This window comes from Narcine bancroftii, chromosome 1 (genome assembly GCF_036971445.1).
Source record: "Narcine bancroftii isolate sNarBan1 chromosome 1, sNarBan1.hap1, whole genome shotgun sequence".
In the NCBI taxonomy this organism is placed as follows: Eukaryota; Metazoa; Chordata; class Chondrichthyes; order Torpediniformes; family Narcinidae; genus Narcine; species Narcine bancroftii.
Genome location: NC_091469.1, coordinates 200091771 through 200112180, shown reverse-complemented (window position 1 = coordinate 200112180; position 20410 = coordinate 200091771). Strand labels below are relative to the sequence as shown.

The following is a 20410-nucleotide window of genomic DNA, read 5'->3' as shown; positions in this document are numbered from 1 at the left end:
GAGTCCATATCCTCAGTATTTCAATACAACCTGTGAACACCTATTGGTTTATTATTGCTCTAAGTGGCACATGCTAATTGCAGTCAATTAAATAAGTGAACTATTCACCAGTTTGTGTGAAATAATTTAAGAATGTGGGAAGTGAATTCCCTTTTCTTGGGTAACTACCTGCACAAAGAGAAAGGGACCAGTTTTATTGCCTAATTTTAAATTCAGCATTTCTGTGATCACAGCACTCCTCAGCACTGCAGTGAAGCCCCATTTTATTGCATTCTCATCTCCTTCTGTATCTCTTGGATGTCCCAACTTTCTGAACTTTGAGAAAGAATGTGATTAAAATGTTGTGATGACACTTGACGTGGAATTTTTTTTAGTTGTAGTTCTTCAAGTAGTTGCTTGTGCACCTTAGTAAATGTACCGACCTGAAATTTTTGGGGAGTGATTTGTGAATTCTCTCGCTCAACCTGCTGTAACTTGGGGATGCACTGTGCAAGGATGTATAAATTTCACTGAGCTCTGTTGCAGGTTCTTCCACAAAAGAGTTTTCCTAGTCAATGCAGTGGAGTGGTGCGAGTTAACCACACATTCCAATAACTAAATTCACAAATCAAGACCAAAAACCTTTCAGATATAGAATAAAATAATGCTCACATGGAATTTATTAGAAAAAAATATAAATGAAAATGTGAAAGAAACAAAAATTTGATAAGTTTTTTTTGGCTGAAAACCACAACACAGACAATTTTCTTGGAACTAATCCATCCATTACACAGAGGCTCAGCACTGTGTATGTCACAATCTTCTGTATCCATCTTCTGTTATTGCTTGGCTGTCTTGTTTAGAAAAAGCTGCAGCTGCTCTGATGATGTATCTGCAGACTAAACTGCTTCAAAACCTAAAATGTTTAAAATATTGACTTTTAAATAAACTTGAAAATTGCGCTGACTTTCCTTTAGCTTTTGGATTAAAACTTTTAAATGTTATTTCTTTTGTTTTGAAATTGAAGCTTTCTTTTATTTTTTCAGGTTGTTGATTGGAAGTTGTGTTTTGCCCTCTTTTAATTCACTCCCTTTGCTATCCTATCTTTGAATTTATTCTTTCAATCACTAAACTGACAGCATTGGTCTCTGTCTTAATTTACACAAAGGAGGTAAGAGAAGGGGAGAGGATGGTGGAGCATTTTTAGCAGCACTTCAAAATAACAGCTCTGGTAACCTGGATCTGGTTTTAAATCTCTGCACACTTTATTTTTACTGCAAGGCCAAAATGTCATTTTAAACTGGACTACTTTTCTATCTGGATGCCGTGTTAGCCTACTCTTTCAAGGATACCCTCTCTACCTCACACTCGGAACAGCTTTGTGAACTGAAGCACTTTGAGGTAAAGAAGTGGAAGGAGAATAATGCAAGGCATTAGAATGTAAGGTTTATTTTGCATTCCTCATTCCTACATTTACGTAGCTTTGTCCACATCACCACGATTTTGCACTGATAATAGCATGTGTCCAGCAACACCTTGCCTTTGCGACATTGCTGCCTGTGAAGTCTTAAATTACTTACTTTTGCACTTGTTAAGAGGCCTTATTGGGATCCAACCTCTTGAATGTGGTCTGTGCTGAGAAGTAGTGCACCCTGTTAGTTCTTGCATTCTATCCCAGACCCTTGAAATGATGATGGAAACAAGTATGAAAGCAATGTTTCATTCATGCTTCATGTCAGATGAGTTGGAAGTCTATACATCATTAATTTTATATGCCTGATTTATTGGAGTATTTCTAGGTGCGTCTACATATCCTTGGATGTTTTATTTTCAGCAGGCTTTATATAGAACACCAATTTCTGAAACACTGACCTTAAAGGAAATTCAAAGGGCATCTTGATTTTTTTTCTTCTCCCGTTCTTTTTGCATGACCTCTCCATGATGCTCAGTCACCATCCATTTCCACTGACAAAGCAGAGTATGCTTGATGCAAGGAGGTGTGTGATTGAGTTAACTGTACATTGGAATAGAGAGTGCATTGTGTTTGATTTTTTTTTTGTCCTTAAGTTCCTTAAATCCTGGGGTTTTTTTTTGTTTTGGGGAGAATTGTTCCAACATATAATTTACAGAAACCTTTTTCTTCTTTACAAATAAAAATTGTATTGCTGCTTTGGTTCAATGGTTGTTTTATCTCGAGAGAAAAGGTTAGCCAGCTGGTTGCAGTGTCACATGCTGTAGTCAACATTTTTGGTTCAAACTATTGCAATCTATAGGATGAGCTATCATAAAATGTTTTTGGTCTGCCTTAACAAATGGAACCTATCCTGGGTTTATTCAATATAAGAATGAGTTTTGGAATGATGCAGATGGAAATGTAGTCCATCATTGTAAAATTACAGACATTTTGGTCTTCAAATAAAAGAAAAATGTGCAGAGATTTAAAACCAGATTTTGGTCACCAGTCCTGCTGTTTTAAAGTTAACATCCCAGTGCTGATTAAAATGTTTCACCACCCTTTCCCCTTCTCTTACTTTCCTCCTTTGTGTAAACATAGATCGACACCAGGTTTAGTGATGCAAAGGATACATTCTGCCCATTTGTCTTGCCTTCTAGTTACACTAAGCAAAGAACATTTTATTACATAGGAGAAACTATATTGATAGCATGAAGACCTAGTTAATAGATCAGTCGTTCCAGGTAGGATTATTACTAGAAGCAGTTAGCATTGCTTTAGTAGAAGGATCTAGCGAACATAGAACCCCACAGCACAGTACAGGCCATTTGGCCCTTGATGTTGTGCTGACCCATATATTCCTTTAAAAAAGGAATAAACTCTCCCTACCCTGTAACCCTCCATTTTCTTTCATCCATGTGCCTGTCCAAAATTCTCAAAAGAAATTTGAGAACATTTATTCAAAAAGACTTGCATTTACAATGTTGCTTTTAACATCACTTCAGATCAGCCCGAAGAATTTCTCATTTGGAGAATGTACTGTTGTGATGTTAGAAACCAGGCCAACATGCACACAAGTACTCTCACAACCACCAGTTTAATGACAGGTTAGAAATGAATTGTTTATTGTCATATGTACTAAACTACAGTGTAAAGCTTTGTTTTGTGATCTCTGCAGATACAAATAGAGCGGTTAGTGCAGGGCATAGGGTTACAGTAAATCAAAGAACACAGTGTTACAAAGACAAAGTTCAGGGTGTAGTTGAAACAGTGCAAGGACATCATTTTTTTTTAACCAAAGAGGTTCATTCAGGTGTTTGTTAACAGCAGGAATCTGGAGGGTTATATCTTCAAGCTCATGCATCTTCTACCCAATGGAAAGGTGGGGAAGAGAAGAGAGACCAGGGGTGGGTTGTCCTTTAGTGTGTTGACAGCTTTCCCGACCCCTCCATAAATCTTCGTCCACGAAGCCAAGCCAAAGAAGGAGATATAGATGGAGAGGAGGTTGATTTGTGGGAGAGCCTGGTTGCATTGACTAGTAAACCTGACTGGTGCCAAGATATCTTTTGTTTAATATTGCTGGCCAACCTCTCAGTATTGCCATTCCTCAGTACTCACGGAACAACACCCTAGATTGTTGTATCTGAGCCTCTGGAGTTACACCCACAACCTGTTTGATGATGTGAAAGTTGCCAACTGAAGCTGCTAATTAATTGGTACTTTGTTGGTCATTGATATAAATCTCCCCTCCATCCCCCACCCATCAGTAAGGGTATTTGAATTAGTCACAGAATCTTACCACAGAAGCAGGCCCTTCAACCCAACTAGTTCTTGCTGACCCAGTTGATGACTCAAGTCAGACCCATTTGCCTCATACCACTCTAATCCTTTCTTCTATATGTACCTGCCAAAATATTTTTCAAAAGTTACAAATGTGCCCACCTCAACAAATGCTTCTGGTAGCTTGTTCGATATATCTTCCACCACCCAGTGTGGAAAAAGATGCCTCTTTTAAATCTTTCCTCTCTCACAATAAATCTATGTCCTCTACCCTGGAGAAGAAAGACTATGACTATTTACTTTTGCCAAGCCATTCATGATTTTATAAATCTCAATAGGGTGTGCTCTTCAGCCTCCAACACTCCAAAGAGAAAAGACCCAGTTTGTCCAACCTCCTACAATATAAGCTCATCCAGACCATACTGCAGTCTGGTGTGGAGACACAATTACCCCTGAGCGAAAAGTCCTCCAAAAGGTAGTGGACAGAGACAAGGATATCACAGGCAAACCCTTCCCCGCCCGCCCCCCCCCCCCCAAAATTATCGAGAACCTCTACAGGGAACACTGCTGGTGGAGAGCAGCAGCAATCATAAGGATCCTCACCACCCAGCACCCGCTCTGTTCTTGCTGCTGCCATCAGGAAAGAGGTCTAGGTGCCACAAGACACACACCACCAGGTTCAGGAACAGCTGCTATCCCTCCACCATCAGACCTCTCAACCACAAATTCAATCAGGGACTCATTTAAGGTCTCTTACTGATTTAACCACTTTATTGAATTTTATTCTCTCTGGGTTGCACATTCAGTTTATTTACATTCGTTATCTGTTTACATGTGTACATTGTGTAAAGTTATTTTTTGCACTACCAATTCTGCCTTGCCCGAGGAAAAAGAATCTCAATGTTATATATGGTGTCATGTATGTACTCTGACAATAAATCTGAATCTGATCTGAACATCCTTGTGAATCTCAATCTGCTGGACAAAACCAGCAGATCAAAAAGCTGTGAATAATATTCTCTCTCTCTCCCACTGATGCTATTCGACCTGCTGAGTTCCTCCAGCAGATGGTGCTTTGCTCTAGCTTCTGGAACCTTCCGTCTCTCATGTCTCTCATCTTGAATCTTTTTGGCACTCTTTCCAGCTTAATGATATCTTTCCTATAACTGGGTGGCGAGACCAGATTTTGGTAACAGTAAGAACTAGTGAACTCCAGAACTTTGCGGAGGGGATTAACTTCTTCTTTACAGTCATCTAGAGTGTAAAAGAAAATAACTCAGTGGGCAAACGGGGAAAAAGCAAGATATGTTTGAAATAGCTTGCACCTATGCCTTTATTTCTCAGTCTATGATAGTTGATGAATCATTTCTTCAACAGAATCTCGTTTTTATTTTGCAAATTCTGGATGTCCTTTCTTTGAACCTTTATGTCCATTACAATCCCCTCCAGCTTGGCTTTTTCTGAAGTTTTTAAATGTACCATAAGACATCAATAAAATAATTCATTTTAGGAATGGCTTCAATTATACCTCTAAGCTACAATGAAATGCTACAATTTTTTTTATATTCCAAGAGATTTCTAGTTGCCACATTACCCTTTATTGTTTCTCTACTGCATTCTAATATATAAATATTTTAATGCCATTTCTTAAGATACATTTGTTCTTTTTTTCATGTCCATCTCTCTTGAAGTTTTGAGGAGATGAAAAGCATTAAATGGTGGAAATGCTGAGCAGACCGGGCAACCTCTATGGGAAGAGAAACATTATCATGGTGGTGACATCCTTCTCTTCCCTGGTTCCCCCCACAATGGAACAGCTCATATTAATGGTGCAGACAACCCATTCTGCATTAAAAAGGTAGAAGCCAAAGCAGTGAAATGGCTGCCTGCTTTCCCAGTACCCACCATCTCTCTGAAGTGGAGCTCTCCCAAAGAGTTACCACCAAACTCTCGTTCATTGTAATCTTCTTCCCACATGTTCTGAACATATTTCAAACCTCTACCAGTCAATACTCAGATGAATGGGTTAAGTCAGTGGTTCTCAACCTTTTTTCTTTCCACTCACATACCACTTTAAGTATGCCATCGATGCTCTGTGATTAGTCAGGGATTGCTTAAGGCGGTATGTGAGTGGGAAGGGAAGGTTGAGAATCACTGCTCCAGACCCAATTGTTACTGAATATTTTGCTTGAGAAAAATTGTCAATGGCCCATTTCCTTTGGAATTATGAAACCGTGCACATAACGAGTCAATGATGTACAATTAAAATAGTGGTTTTCAAACTTTTTCTTTCCACCCACATACCACCTTAAGCAATCCCTGACTAATCACAGAGCACCTATGACATAGGGATTGCTTAAGGTGGTATATGAGTAGAAAGAAAAAGGTTGAGAACTACTGGGTTAAGTTTATCTGATTATGTAATCTCTTCCAAAGAGCAGCTATGGGCAGCTTTATAATTAAAAGGTTTGCACTTATAGTTAAAGACCTGAATTTTTCTATGACACCTAAAACATATTGTCAGATAACCATATAAACTTCTAACAGGACAAGACAGGAAGAATGTTCTCCACGTTGCACAAGTGCAGAACATGGGTCACATTCAAAGATTAAGTGCAAAGCCATTTGCCATTGAGATGTGAAAGAACTTCTTCACTCAGCGAGTTGTGAGCTTATGCACCTCCCTGACACACAATGTTATTGAGGTCTGTTCAGTAAATATATTCAAAAGACAATTGAAAGTGGCCCTCGTGGCTAAAAGGATCATGGGGTTCCGAGAGAAAGCAGAAATGGGGCACTGAGGTTGCATGATCAGCCATGACTGTATTGAATGGAAGTGCAGGCTCCACTAGAAGGGCCAAGGAGGCCTGTTTCTGTGATGTAATGTTCTACTTTAAAAAATGGCTGATTGGCCTTCCCCTGCACCCATAGTCTCTGATTCTATGAAAAGCACTTAATTGCTCATGAAGTCCAGTCACTGCTGTAATGAAGAAAGGTTTTCTCCTTGCCTTTGGTTGTGCCCTAATTTTGAAGTATATTCCTTGTTGGTATTGCATCAGCCCTGTCCAGTCACCTCAACCAAGCTTCACCACAACTGGATTCCCATGGGTTGACCAGGCACCAGTCAGGACTCCAGTTCCCCTCTATCTCTCAGGATGCACCAAATACCTTTGCAGGAACTTTCAAGCTACCTATTTCAATATGCCTTGCATATGTGAAGACTAAACTATAATATTTGGACTGAAACAATTTACCTTCAAGATGTAGTGGAAATTTTAACCTGGTTTGGAAAGAAAACAGGTTTAAGGAGAGGGGAGAGATTTAGGAGATCTGTTTCCATTCTGAGTGCTCCAAATCCAGAACAAGCTTCCAGAGGAAACTAGAAGTAGGTACAATTTTAACATTCAAAAGACATTTGGACAGATATGGACAGAAAGGATTTAGAAGGATACGGACATAATGCAGGCAAATGGGACTAGCCCAGAAAGTGAACTTGGTCAGCAAGGACAAGATGGGCTGAAGGGCCTGTTTCCTGCTGTATGTCTCCATGACTGGAAAGGACTCAGCAATAAGTCAGAGTGCAGACCCTGCGGAAAATGCTTACTGCCCTTCCACAGGTCTCGTGTTTCTCAGGTTGGCTCCTCTTGTTAAAGATTCAAGATTATTTTACTGTCATGTAATAAAACAGAAAATGTGATATGAAATGAAATTTCCTCCAGTCTATCGTAAGACAAAGATTCGCTATCAGCAAAAATTGTCCAGCCAGAGAAAGGGAAGCAAAAGAGAAATCCCCCAGGGTCACTGAGTGTCCATGGCTTCAACTCCAGCACTCTTGCAGCCTCCAGTCATATAGCTTTCAGAGTGAACCATCAGCAACCCAGGCTCCAGATGAACACCTCTGATGCTATTGGGAAGCCTCCAGCACCCTCTCCGGCATCCCGGTTCCGATATCTGGGACCCTTTCAGACAGCCTCAAACCAGTCTCAAGCAGTCCTTAGCCTGGTGTGAGTCCTTTGACTGCAGTCATCTGCAACCCACATTCCACATGGGTACTTTGCTTCAAGTCACCAACAGACTGCCTCCTGTTGTTTCATATTCCCACTTTTTGTTTATCCTATGAATTGGAGCTCAACACATGTTTGAGAATGGAATTGGATCAGTTATGGAGAATAAATTCATTTTGAGGCAACCTCTGGTTATGCTCATTGGTCTTCCAAACCTGTTGGTGCATAAGATTGCTCGGTATGTGAATGGTCAGTGCAGACTGAAATCTGTTTTAAGCTCAGTGTTGGAGTGTTTGGGGGATACTGTTCCATCCCACACAGGAACTCTGGGAACCACAGCCAAAGATTCCCATGGCAAAGCCACAAGTTCAAGCTTTTAATAGTTTTCAACATTGCTTTCATCAGATACAGAAACCACCCGCTTCCCCAGCTGTGGGAGGCCTTGGGAGATGCTCTTATTTTGCTACATGTGTAATATGCCTTGTTTAGGGTTCCACCAGAGCAGCAGCAATGGGGAGCAGAGGAGCAGCAGTCTCTTTCATTCTACATTTTGAGGAATGAAATCAGGCAAATTGTCTCAATCTTTGTAGTGAAGACATCTAATTCTCTAATCCGTGCCCTGTTGAATAATCCGTAGTATAGACCTTGTACGTTACGTTTCAACATTAGCAAATTTTCTTCAACTTTTAAAGTTCCAAGCTAGAAAATTGTTCCCACAAGCTTTTGTTCATGTACTATAATGCATGTTTTAAATAAGACAGGTTTTCTTTATTAAAGTTAATAGGTAATGATCTCATCTGCTTCTAATATTTATATGGGTAGAGAAGGCCATTAATTCTGATAGTTTTGAGCAGAACCATCTGTTATGTGTCTATAGTTGATGTGCTTTGCTTTAAATGTACCTTTTTCCCAGTGAACACGAGGCTTATTAATAATAAAAAAAAATCACTCGCTAAGAAAAGTTCATTCATTCAGATGTCCGCTCAGAGTTACATTTGAGATTTTCCAAATAGCTGATGGAAATGGTCAGCTTGGAAGACATTTATTTTGCTGTGCACCAGACCCAATGATGAGTTAAACATGTTTTAGTCCAAGTTTAGTGAAGTGCATATTTATTGAATAAAAGTAGTGGAGTGATGGTTTAAAACACTGCCAGTCTTGTTTTTATTTTAAATATCAAGTCAAAACATTGATGTAACTTTTTTATTTAATCACGTGTCCTGGGCACTTACCATTGCAGTGTGTCGAGACAAAAGAGATGCTGAAATGTGGAAGAGAAAATAAAAGGCTGGATAAACTCAGCAGGTTAGGCAACAGCAATGGAGGCAAGAGATGGAGAGTTGAGACCCTGCAACTGAACTGAGAGGGATGAGAGCCAGTCTACAGCAACATGAGGGAAGGATGTTGGCTGATTACATTGAGCAACTGTGAAGTGAGGATGAAGGAGTTGTGTTGGAGAAGGGACTGGAAGTGGAGGAGGCTGAGGGGGACATAATTATGAGAAGCACAGATAGGGTAGATGATAGGAACCTTTTTGCCCATTGCCAAGGTGCCTTTAAAGGTTGAGAGAAAGGGGGTTTAGGGAGGATTTGAGGAAGAAATTTTACACTGAGAGGGTGATTATAATCTGAGGAATGATCTGGATAAAAGTTGAGGCAGGTAATAGTAAGTGGGAGTCATATGGATGGTTGTCAGGGACGTGCTGGGCTGAATGGCCTGTTTCCCCCCTCCATGTAACTAAGCTGACTGGTAGACGTGTTACTTCTTCCAAAGAGGTCACCAGGTGAATCAAACAAGATCATTATTTCAAATTAACGTTAAAACCTTCTCTGTTATTTTTTTCAGAATAATTTTACAAATATCAACATGTATCTCATTTTAATGTTAAAACTTGAGCAATTGCCATTTTAAATGTAAATTTACAAAGAGGAATTTAATTATTTGACAAAAGAAACCAAACGGTGGCTGTTTGAAATAGGGACAGAACGGTTGGGAATTCTCAATGGGTCAGGCTGGATCTGATGAATGACAGAGTTAATTGCTCAGATTGATGAGTCTTCATTCCATAGGTAACAGTCTGAACATTGAAAGGCCACTTGTTCGGTAATGAATTTCTCTTGTAAGATTTGGGCTCGTCAGTTGCCATGTTCTTGTTGCAGTGAAGTGCAGGTTAAAGTTGCACAAAGACGAACAGTGTAGGGAATGATGCCAGAATGAAAGAGTAATCTCCCAGATGCTGCTACAAACAACCTACATTTGAAAACAAGGTCAAGGTGCTTCAAGAGAGCAAGAGGAAGATGGAAGCAGATGCGATGTTGGCTTTCAAAAAGGCTTCCAGGTTTGCAGTTATTTGGAGAAATAGCATTGAATGGGACTGATGGGAATGGACAGATATGGGTTCAGTGGGTCAAATGATCTCCTATTCTGTGTCAATTCTTGAGATCCATTTTAAAAGAAAGTCACTTAACCACACTGCATGCTGGGAAATAACGGAATCAAGCTTGTGTGGATACAATTAATTTGAGTTGGCAACCTTAATACCCAATCATGTTTGAGAGTTTGGTATCTCTATGCAAAATTACAAAGAGTGAAAAAATCAAATAAACATATTGACCTTGTATGAGGTACCAGTGTATCAAGGGATTACTTTATAATGTCACGGTACATGTGGGTTTAAAACCAAACAATTAAATTAACAAAGCTGGTCCTTTGAGTGTTTAAATGCATGGCACCTAACTAATTTGCATACACGTATGCACAAGAGTTGATTCAACTTTGTGAAAATGGTAAAGATTAAACTCGAGAAGCTTTATGAATTTCCAATAATTTCTGTCAATGACTTCTGACAAAACGTTTCTGGTAGAATTTTTGCTGCAATGTGAAGCTTCATCCTCCATGCATTATCTGTTCCAGTCTGTCTTTGGCCACTTGTTGAAGCTGTTCTCAGCAGTTTGGGGTACTGAATGTTCTTTGTAGCTTGTAAAACATAGGCACAATTCCTCACATGTAATGTGTGAGGATAATATTTATCAGACTGATAAACATTTTTTAAAGTTGGCTCATGAGCTAAACTGCTCATCCAAGTAATTGGTTGGACAAGGATGTTCCATAAATGTCTGCAGCTTCCATTTCTTAAATGCATTTTTTAAATGTTTTTAATTTAGTGATACAGCGCAGTAACAGGCCCTTCTGGCCCATGAGCCCGTGCTGCCCAAATGCACCAATGTGACCAATTAACCCATCATCCCCATATGTCTTTGGAATGTGGAAGGAAACTGGAGCATTCGGGGAAAATTCATGCAGGGAGGAGGGACAAACTCCTAAAAGACAGTGGTGGATTTGAACCTGGGTCACTGGTGCTATAATTGTGTGGCGCTGACCACTACACTAAGCATACTGCTGTTGAAGAGACTACTATAAAATTTAAAGATTTGTTCATTTCAAAACCGAGAAAACAAACCATTAGATTGTTTTCATTCCAAAACAGAGGTGCAGTTGTGATCGGATTGTGAAGCATTCTACAGTGCAAAGGGATTCAGGGAGCTGAAGGAACCATCTTATTTCCTTACACCTTTGGCACATCTCTATCATAGTTAACAGTTCCAGTTGTTTAAAAGCACTGTGTGCTCCTGAGTTGTGATGCTTTCTTTATCTGCACTAACTGCAGAATTTACTTTGAACTCTAAAAAGGACTTTATCCACAGTTGGAGGAGAATGTGTGAACATCAGGTACTATTTGGAAGCAGCATGGTATGAGATAGACACATTTTATAAGTTCAAAGCTTGAAAAACAGGCCCTTCACCCCAGGCTGACCAAGTTGCTCATCCGAGCTAGTTCCATTTGCCAGTGCTTGGCCCATATCCCTCCAACCCTTTCCTATCCTCATTCAAGTCAAAGCATCTGTTAATTAGGATAATTGTCCCTGCCTCTACCACTTCCTCTGGCAGCTGGTGGCACATTACCCTCCCTTCAGCCCTTTTAAATCTTTCTCCTCTCACTGGGAGTGACGGCTCCGGGGCTAAGAGTAACAGTTCCGGGAGTGACAGCTCACTGGCGGTGTGTTTGCAGGTGACTGAAGGCTCCAAATGACAATGCCTGGTTTGGGTAAGCTGGGAAGCCTGGGTGACCAACCATGACCTGGTAGAGGGCCAAACTTGAATTGCATAGCATCTGGCTCTAGGGCAGCCCCAGGTGGCCTATTCCTGCTACCTGGAGCAATAAACTGGGATTGTTATGAAACCTTTCTTCATCATTATAGACCAAAGTATATTGGTGATCTCAAAGATAGAAGAGTTCTGGTGAATGAGTGAGCTCCTATCCATCATCTGTTGCTGTTAGCCATGGATCCCTGGGACCATTGTGATGTATTACTGCCTGAGCAACCAATCATCTCGAAGAAATTTCCTCGACAACAAAGCAGGAAGTAAGAAGCACTCATATTTTAAATATTTTAGGGGGGGTGGGAAAAAAATTATGGCATGCAAATAAAATTGAGGCTGAAATATCCTAAACTTAACATTAAAAAGTGTTGACTTTGATAGCCATTATATTTTTAAATATTTAAGTGAATGAAAAACCACAAATTTAAAATTAGTTTTGTGGGGTAAGATAATAATGGTTTATGGCAACATTAAAAACCACGTGTGTAATGAAGTGTGACAGATCTGGGTGTTTCACAGGGAGCAGTTACCTGATGTCCTCATCAGAAGCCTTTTAGCCTTTGATCACACTGGATTAGCACTCCAGACATTCCTGTCAAATTCATGGTGTAATGGAGCCAACAAGGCCATCATTGCCGCTGCAAACTTCAGCCCATTTAGAGCCCCTGTCTGTCAGATGCTGACGAACTGGTGCACGTTAACCGTGGCAGACTTTCCGCATAGTTGCCAGAGTTCACTGGTTCTCTTGTCTGCCATCACAGCTGTGTGGCTGATGCACGTGTTGGAAGTTTTCCCAGAAGAGATTTTGTCCTACCAGGGAGCTGAGGTTTATGACCCAGAATGTTACTTGCAACAGCAGTGCCAAATAAAACAGCTCCACTCTGCACTACAACATTCTCCAGTGAGTGCGCTGGCACCGATGGCTCACAGCTCACTTATTTAAATGCTGCCACATATGCAGAACAGAGCAAAACTGGAATTGATCAAAATTATACGGTGGGATTAGCTAAAGAAAATAAACTCAAATAAAATCCCAGTGCGATCATGGATTAAAAGAGAAGTGCAAAGTAAAATTGAGTTCACGCTTGTGAGTACTTACATCCCCTCACAGGCCAGCACCCTGTAACTTAATTAGCATTCTTATTCCTAATAACATTGTCCATTCCTATTGCTGTCCAAGGACCACAACAATCCCTTTCAAAATTGTATCAGTGCCTTCTCTTCAAAAGTACCTCCCCTCCTGTCAGTAGTCCCTTGCCAGTCTATCCTCTCCAACCACCCTCCCACCTCCAAACACTTGTCATCTTCCTGCACTGTTTGCTGCCCCCACGCCACCTCCTTTTCTGATATAGCTCTTGCCGAACTCAAACCAGTTATTGACTGAAGGTATGGTACCTAAATCCTGTTCTGTTGGCCTCCTGTTATGTTTGAAACGAGAAACCTGCAGGGGCACATGCAAGTTCAACAAGCAATAGGTGTGTTGGCATTTATTGCAAAATGATTTAAGTGCAAGAGCAGAGATGTTTTTCTCCCACTATATAGAACCCTAATGAGACCACATCTGGAATGCTGAATACAGCTGAGGTGTCCTTACCTAGACTTTCCTGTCCAAATAGCTTTTGAACATTGTAATCGTTCCTACTTTGACAGAACTTTATGGCAGCTCATTCAAAATACAGACTATCCTCTCAGTAGAAAATGTTGTCATTTAGGTTCCTCTTCAATCTCTCATCTCAAACCTATGCCCTCTAGTTCTGATATTGTCTACCCTCAGAAAAAGATTGTGAGCATTAACTTTAACCATGCTCTTCACAATTTTACGTGGGACTTATTTTGGGATCTTGTCCAATTATGAAAATAGAACCAGGTTTCTCCCTCTTTTGCAGCTGGTTTAAAAAACACAATTTCAGTCCCAACTCAACCTTAACTCCCCAGATTCCCATTCACAATTAAGTCACCTCTCATCCTTCGATAATTGAAAGAGAAAAGCCCTAGTTCTGTCAAAGTTCAGATTCATTATCAGAGTACGTACATGACATCACATACAACCCTGTGCTTTTTCTCGTGGGTGAAGCAGAATTATGACTTATTGGCACAAAAATCTGTACTCAAGAAGATATGTATACATGTAAACATATAGAGAAATGTAAACAAACTGACTTTTCTTCGTAAGACATGCTCCCTCTGTACCTACATTGCCTCTGTGCCATGTGTTTCTGACTTGATTGTGAGTTGCCAGTTGAGAAGATTGGACAGGTCTCTGCATCAGACAAATGGTCATTGATAAAGTCGTGATAATCTGAAATCATTGCCCTATTTCAATGTGGTGTGTTTGGCCGTGCAAAATATTTTTATATTGTTAAAAGTAAAACACACATGACTTTGGTGTACAATTCAAGCATAATGTGAAAAATATCAATACAATTCTATAAAATAAGACTTGGTATTTAAAAGGCAGCTGATTATTTCATGTTTCTACAGTTACAATGGGTTGTGAAGCATCAAGACCACTCCTGGACCACAGGCTCATGAGCACTGGGGTCTTCAGTTTATATTTCTGCCTGAACTTATTATTTTGGTTGTTGTTCATTTTCTTTTGTGATGTGAAGGTTTAGAAAAGTTTCTGTTCAATACAGTAGGAGGTGGATTTCAAACCTGCTGCTGAGATCCTTTGGGATTGGAAGCTTGGCTTGATGCAACACATTGTCTCAAAGAGGATTAGAGGAGCAAACTTCTTCCAAGCACTGGTCACACCAGCACCCTCAAGAAATCACATAGAACAGAAACAGACCCTTCACTCCATCGCATCCATGCCGACCATCGTACCCATCCATTTTAATTATGTTTACCAGCACTTTGTCCAATGCCTTGGGGATTCAGCTGCTTGTTTAGATATTTCTTCAATCTTGTGAGATTACCTGCCTCCACCATCCACTCAGACAATGTGTTCTAGATTCCAACTATCCTCTGGTGCCGTCTCAACCTCCCACCTCTTACCATAAATCTATGCCCATTAGATTTGGATACCTCTGCTTGGCAACGATGAGGTCTTCATATGTTGAAGGGTGTCTGAAGTGTACATTGTTGGCCCATTGTGCTTTAGCTTTCTTCATTTCTCAGAATCTCTATTTATTACTCACCCCGACTGGTTTGAGGGGGTGTGTGAGCCAGCTTTGGTTGTGAGACCACCAAACGTACTGGCAATTTCAAAGGGCAGTAGAGGCCACAAGGTGGATCTGGAGTCACATCTGGATCAGACCAGCTGAGGATGGCAGATTTCTTTTTCTGAAGAACATCAGTGAATCAATTTAAACATAACTATCTGTGCTTCTCACGTACATCAGTGCATGAGATTTTGCATGTCAAATCCACATAGAACACACCACGTAACTCCCCCTATTTATTTTGTGTCCAAGAGTGACTGACATCACTGAATTTGTAATTTAACAGTTAAGTCAAAGGGTATGTGGAGGAATACCTCACCCTTTCCTGAAATTGCATGCTTCACAGGTGACTGGAACAGATTAACTTAGGAAAAAAAAATAATTGAGGTTCAATAAAAGTTGCTGCTTGGGATTCAGTTTCATGGCTTAGTTTGCTTCTGTCGCAGAGATTTAAGATTTGAATAATATATAGTTTCAAAGCTTTCATTAGTCATGCTCCTAGTAATGGCTTGCAAACTGCCAGGCATGTGAAACTTCTGGCTGGTAATTTAATCAGGTAATTAGGTGCTGCCTGATGCTTGGCCTATTGGAGTGAAGCTGTGTGCATGCTGTGCTAAAATATGCACAGATCCCCAGAACTGGGATCGACCCAAGAGAAGCGGGCGATTTTTGGTGTTTGGTATGTGCTGGACACAAGCGGCTGACTCTTGTTACGCTGGACAAGTGCATGGGATTCATCCAAAGACAGGTGCACTGACCTGATAGCCTCTCTCAGGTGCCACTTACTCTTTATGGGACATTTATTACAAGGATTTGCCTTTCTTGAAGCACCTGCAAGCAATAAAAAAAATTACATGTGTGAGGGCTTTTTAGGGAAATTAATGGTGCCTCTCGAGGGATGTATATTTCTAAAGATGTTTATTAAAGTTGAAGTGGTCCCAGGGTTAAAAAGAGAATCAACGTATTGAACACAGACCTGGTGACAGAAGAGTTTTTTTTGTGCCTCGCACTGACCAAAATAAACTGTGCTTCAGTTAACCCACGACATTCCAAGTTCACTTGCCTTTCTGTGACCAGATAGACAATCATTTGGACCTATTACGTGTTCCTTTCAATGTTTATAATGTCTGTTCAGATATGTATATATATAAAATATTTCCATTTTAAATTGAGCTTTTGGTCTGCTTTCTCTTCTGTGAAGCTAACAGTATAACTGCGAAGAAAGAGTTAAAAAAAACATTGCATTAAAGTGGTACCATTAATACAAACCCAGCAATAGGCCCAGGTGGACTGTGTTAATAACTTTGTTTAAATTATTCCTTTCCTTTGAGAGGCAGAAAACATCTATTAATGCATTCATTAGAGTTTATGGCAAGGCTCTGGTTTTCTCCCATTGACAATAACCAGGCATTGTCAAACTGAACTAATTCACCCCATCTGTCTCCACCACGCTAAATAGCAAGTGTTTAGTTCACCAATGTTTCTTTCCCATCTTTCTGGCTTTTCCTTTAATTACAGTATGACTGTCTTCTGCAGATCACTTTGAAGTGCAGCCTCTTTCTTCTCGCTCCCCGTCACCATTTACAACCCAGCATCCTCCCTAGTTGCCTTCCTGTTAACATTTTTTTAATATCATGTAATGTTTTCTCAATCGAAGCTCTGCATTCGTTAATAATAACTGTAGCTGTGCAAATACTTATTATGCACACATGATACTTCGGGAGACTTTTCTTTTTAATTTCTCATTTCCTTGTTACAATCAGTCTTACATGGAGAACTTCTCAACCTGTGCAGTAAAACAAATAATGGTCCAATATTTTTTAATGTTAATAACAGATTTTGCACACAAAATTTGAAACAACCAGTTTAGAATTGCTTCAGGTTAGATTTCAGACGTTAGACTATCAACTGCACCATCACCAGCACAGAAGAACTAAGATGAATTGAAAATTCATCCCAGGAATAGAATGGAATATATTTGTGACCCTTCACATTCCAAAGGGATTTTTTTATATTTTAATGTAAAACTGCAGAAGACTACCTTCTTTCTTTTAGAAGTACCTTCCCTGGATTGATTTATCACATCAGAAAAAGAAAGAAAGAAAAACTGTTAAAAGACTAAGGTCAACATAATAAATTGTGTGTTTTATCTCCACAGGATATGCTTTGGCACAAGGCATGATAACACACATCTTACAGTTCATTATAACCTTCACTAGTGGCTATAAACCTTGAAGAAAAGAATGAGGCGCTACTCAATGCCACACATAAATCTTTGTAACTAGTAAATGTATGTCATTAATATAAACTTACTCTTCCAGATATTTCTCTGTTAATTCTTCAGTGCTTAGAATTCAAAAGGATCCCTTACTGTACTACCTTTCAGGGCAGTAGCAGCCCAACACTTCGTAAGGTTATGTTTTAGAGACAAGGAGAGCAAATGAACATGTTTTGATTAGCCTCTTCAGGCTATTAGGTCCAACAAATGGACGGAGATTTCAGCGAATCAGGTTCCACTTGTCTTATTGACCACTTGTGTAGAGAAGTTGTAAGTGGCACTTTTTGAAACAAGTTCACCTTTTCAGCCCACTATAAAGTTCCATATGATATTTTAATGACTTGAATACCCAAATGCTTTATTTTATATTTGTTTTATAATTTTATCCTTCATTGACAATTGTAATGGGAAAATATTAATTCACTCTGTCAGAATGTAATTAGTGAATTGTTAAATGAGGTTTGTAGTGATACATCTTCCAATGCTCCGAATATATACCTTTATTTGTTTCTGATGGTTGTTACTGCCTCATTGCAAAGATTTCTTGCTGATTTCTTCCGGAGATGAAAATGTCTCCAATATTTCTTTTTGCCACGTTGCTATGATTCATTATGAGCATCTACCATGGATGTTGTAAATGGGAAATATGCAACAAAACCAAGTAAGAACACAATGGTGAACCATTGGAGGAAATAGCAGAAGCAGATGCTGGTTTTTCCACAACTGGAGTATTGTCTCCTGGTCTGGCGCCACATTGAAGGGAGGATGTGAAGGCATTTTTCCATCAGTGGGAGTTTCTCCTAGTGGGAGAATCTCAAATGGGGAGATATAGTTGCAGGATTAGGGGCGGCCATTTGAAATTGAGAACCTTCTCACAGAAGGTGGTGGCCTTCTGGAATCCTCTATCCCAGAGAGGTGTGGAGGCTAGATCATTGGGAATATTTAGAGAGGAAGCAGGTACAATTGTGAAAGATCAGGGAATTAAGGGCTGTGGCATATCAGGATAAAGGAGGCACTGAGGCTTGGGGTGGATGGGACATGAGCGTAGAGTCAAGGTGAATCAGGCCCTTTGGCCTATTGAAACCACGCCAACAATCAACCATCCATTTATACCACTACAATGGATATCCTATTTTCTGTTCCTTCCTTATTCTCATCCACAACTTTCCTGTGGTTCTTGAGTTCCTGAAAAGAGTGTAGAGAACTCAGGATGACTCCAGGGATTGGGGAGGGAGGGAGGATGGGTGGGGCCATGAGCTGGATGGTTGTCTTTGGAAAATGGAAGGTTGAGAGGCATTCTGACAGAGGTACTTAAAATTGTAAAGGGTATAGCTGGAGGGAAATGGTTCCCATTGTCAGAGGGATCACAAATTAGGGGGTGTAGAGTGAAGGCGATCAGTAAAAGAACTAAACCTAGACACGAGGAAAGACCTTACTGTTACTCTAATCAGGGTCCCGAATGCACCATTGGAGGAAATAGCAGAAGCAGATTAAAGTATTCAAAAAGGGAGTGGTGCTGTGGTGCAAGATGGAGGGAGTGGAAGCACCCAGGGTTGTTCATAGAGAGCTAGTAGGAAATTGCAGGTCAAATGGCCTCCCTTCATGCTGGAACCATTGTGTGCTTCTGTGAACCTCAGATCCCTTTTCATTCAATGGTGATAAACCAGTGCGGAGAAGTGGAAACATCCACTGTTCTCTCAGCATCTGTCCCACTCAAGGGCCCAGGTCAATGATCATCAAGACAGTTGCAATGTGGGAATCCATGCGGGGATCATCCTCATCTGCAATACAAGACAGGGCATGAAACATCCTTTGGTTAGTGTTTTCCTTCATCCACTGCCTTCTCTTTCCAAACCTTTCAGAACTCATGCAGCCAGGCACAATTTTTCTTGTAACATATTTCGGAAAAGAATTTCTCTCGTCCACTGAAATATATGAATGAAATTAGTTGTTGAAAGGGATTGTTCCAATTTTTAAAAAAATATCATGAACAGCTAGACTTTAGCAGTAATTTGACACAATTAAGAAACAATCCAATTTTCATACATAATTTCTGAATTGTTAAATCCAAACATCCAATATCCCTCGACTATCCATATTGTTTTAGTGGTTTCTCTTTGGACCGACTTATTCTGAACAAGGTTTCTGTGAATATTGGGAATGGAAAGAAAACATGGATTTGGTTTGCAGATACAGGAGGCATTAGCATTGTTGGAATTTTTTACTACAGATGTTCCCATGAGTGCAAATATAGAACTGATGTTTTTAATTGACCTAAATGACATTTTGCATACCAGCATTTTTTTATGTGTACAATATTATCTGAAATAGTGTTTTAAATATATTGCACTTTATTAACTAGTATGCTTAGTAATTGTTTTTTGCAAAGTTAGCTGAACTGTTAAAGCTGTTGTCCATGCTGTTTGACATAAACCATCGGACTGAGGGATACAGCATACATTTTCAGTAGAGTACATGGAGGGAATTACTTGTGCTGAATCCATCTATTCTTCGTTATGGCTAAAAGAAAGATAATTTTTACTGCATAGTCATAGGGATTTGGGGGGTGGGCTTCTTAAGAGCTAAAGAGTTGTCTTGAACTGAAGGATTGTGAAATAAATCAGGAACCATTGTGGTAGAGCAAGTCTCCATGAGCAGCAATGAAAACAATGACCAGTAGAGCATAGATCTAGGCAAGTTTGGGAAGTTTTTGTGGAAGTACTAACGAGCAACTAGGATTAATAATTTAGTATCCTGTTAGTTTGGCACTTGGCATGCCAGACTTGGATTTTTGAGCTCCCTTTAAATTCACAGACACCCATCACTAGAGCACATTTTAAATTCACTGGAGGAACTCAGCAGGAAGGGTGACTTCTGTGGAAGGAAATGTATAGTTGTCGTTTCAGGTTGAGACCCTCCATCTGGACTGTAACGTGGTGAGGGGAAGAGGTGGGACAAGAGCCTTTCTGCTTTGCACTTTGCTTGTCACTGCATCTTACACGAACTAAAACCAAAATTAACCTGGATTAGAGCAGTAACTTAATGCCTTGTATTTTAAGATCCTGAAATTCTCTTCCCAGGGGAACTATCA

General features: G+C 40.0%; 1 protein-coding gene and 1 long non-coding RNA gene across 3 annotated transcripts in view; one reads left to right on the top strand and one right to left on the bottom strand.

Annotated features, from left to right (window-relative positions):
- The window catches only part of mvb12ba (multivesicular body subunit 12Ba), a 287792-nt gene that overhangs the window by 237714 nt on the left and 29668 nt on the right, over nt 1-20410 (top strand). The window lies entirely within an intron of this gene.
- Nucleotides 15398-20410, bottom strand: part of LOC138737446 (uncharacterized) — a 52353-nt gene continuing 47340 nt past the window's right edge. Inside the window, exon 6 of the long non-coding RNA XR_011340931.1 lies at nt 15398-15872. This is a non-coding gene — a long non-coding RNA (uncharacterized lncRNA). The remainder of the gene's footprint in view (nt 15873-20410) is intronic.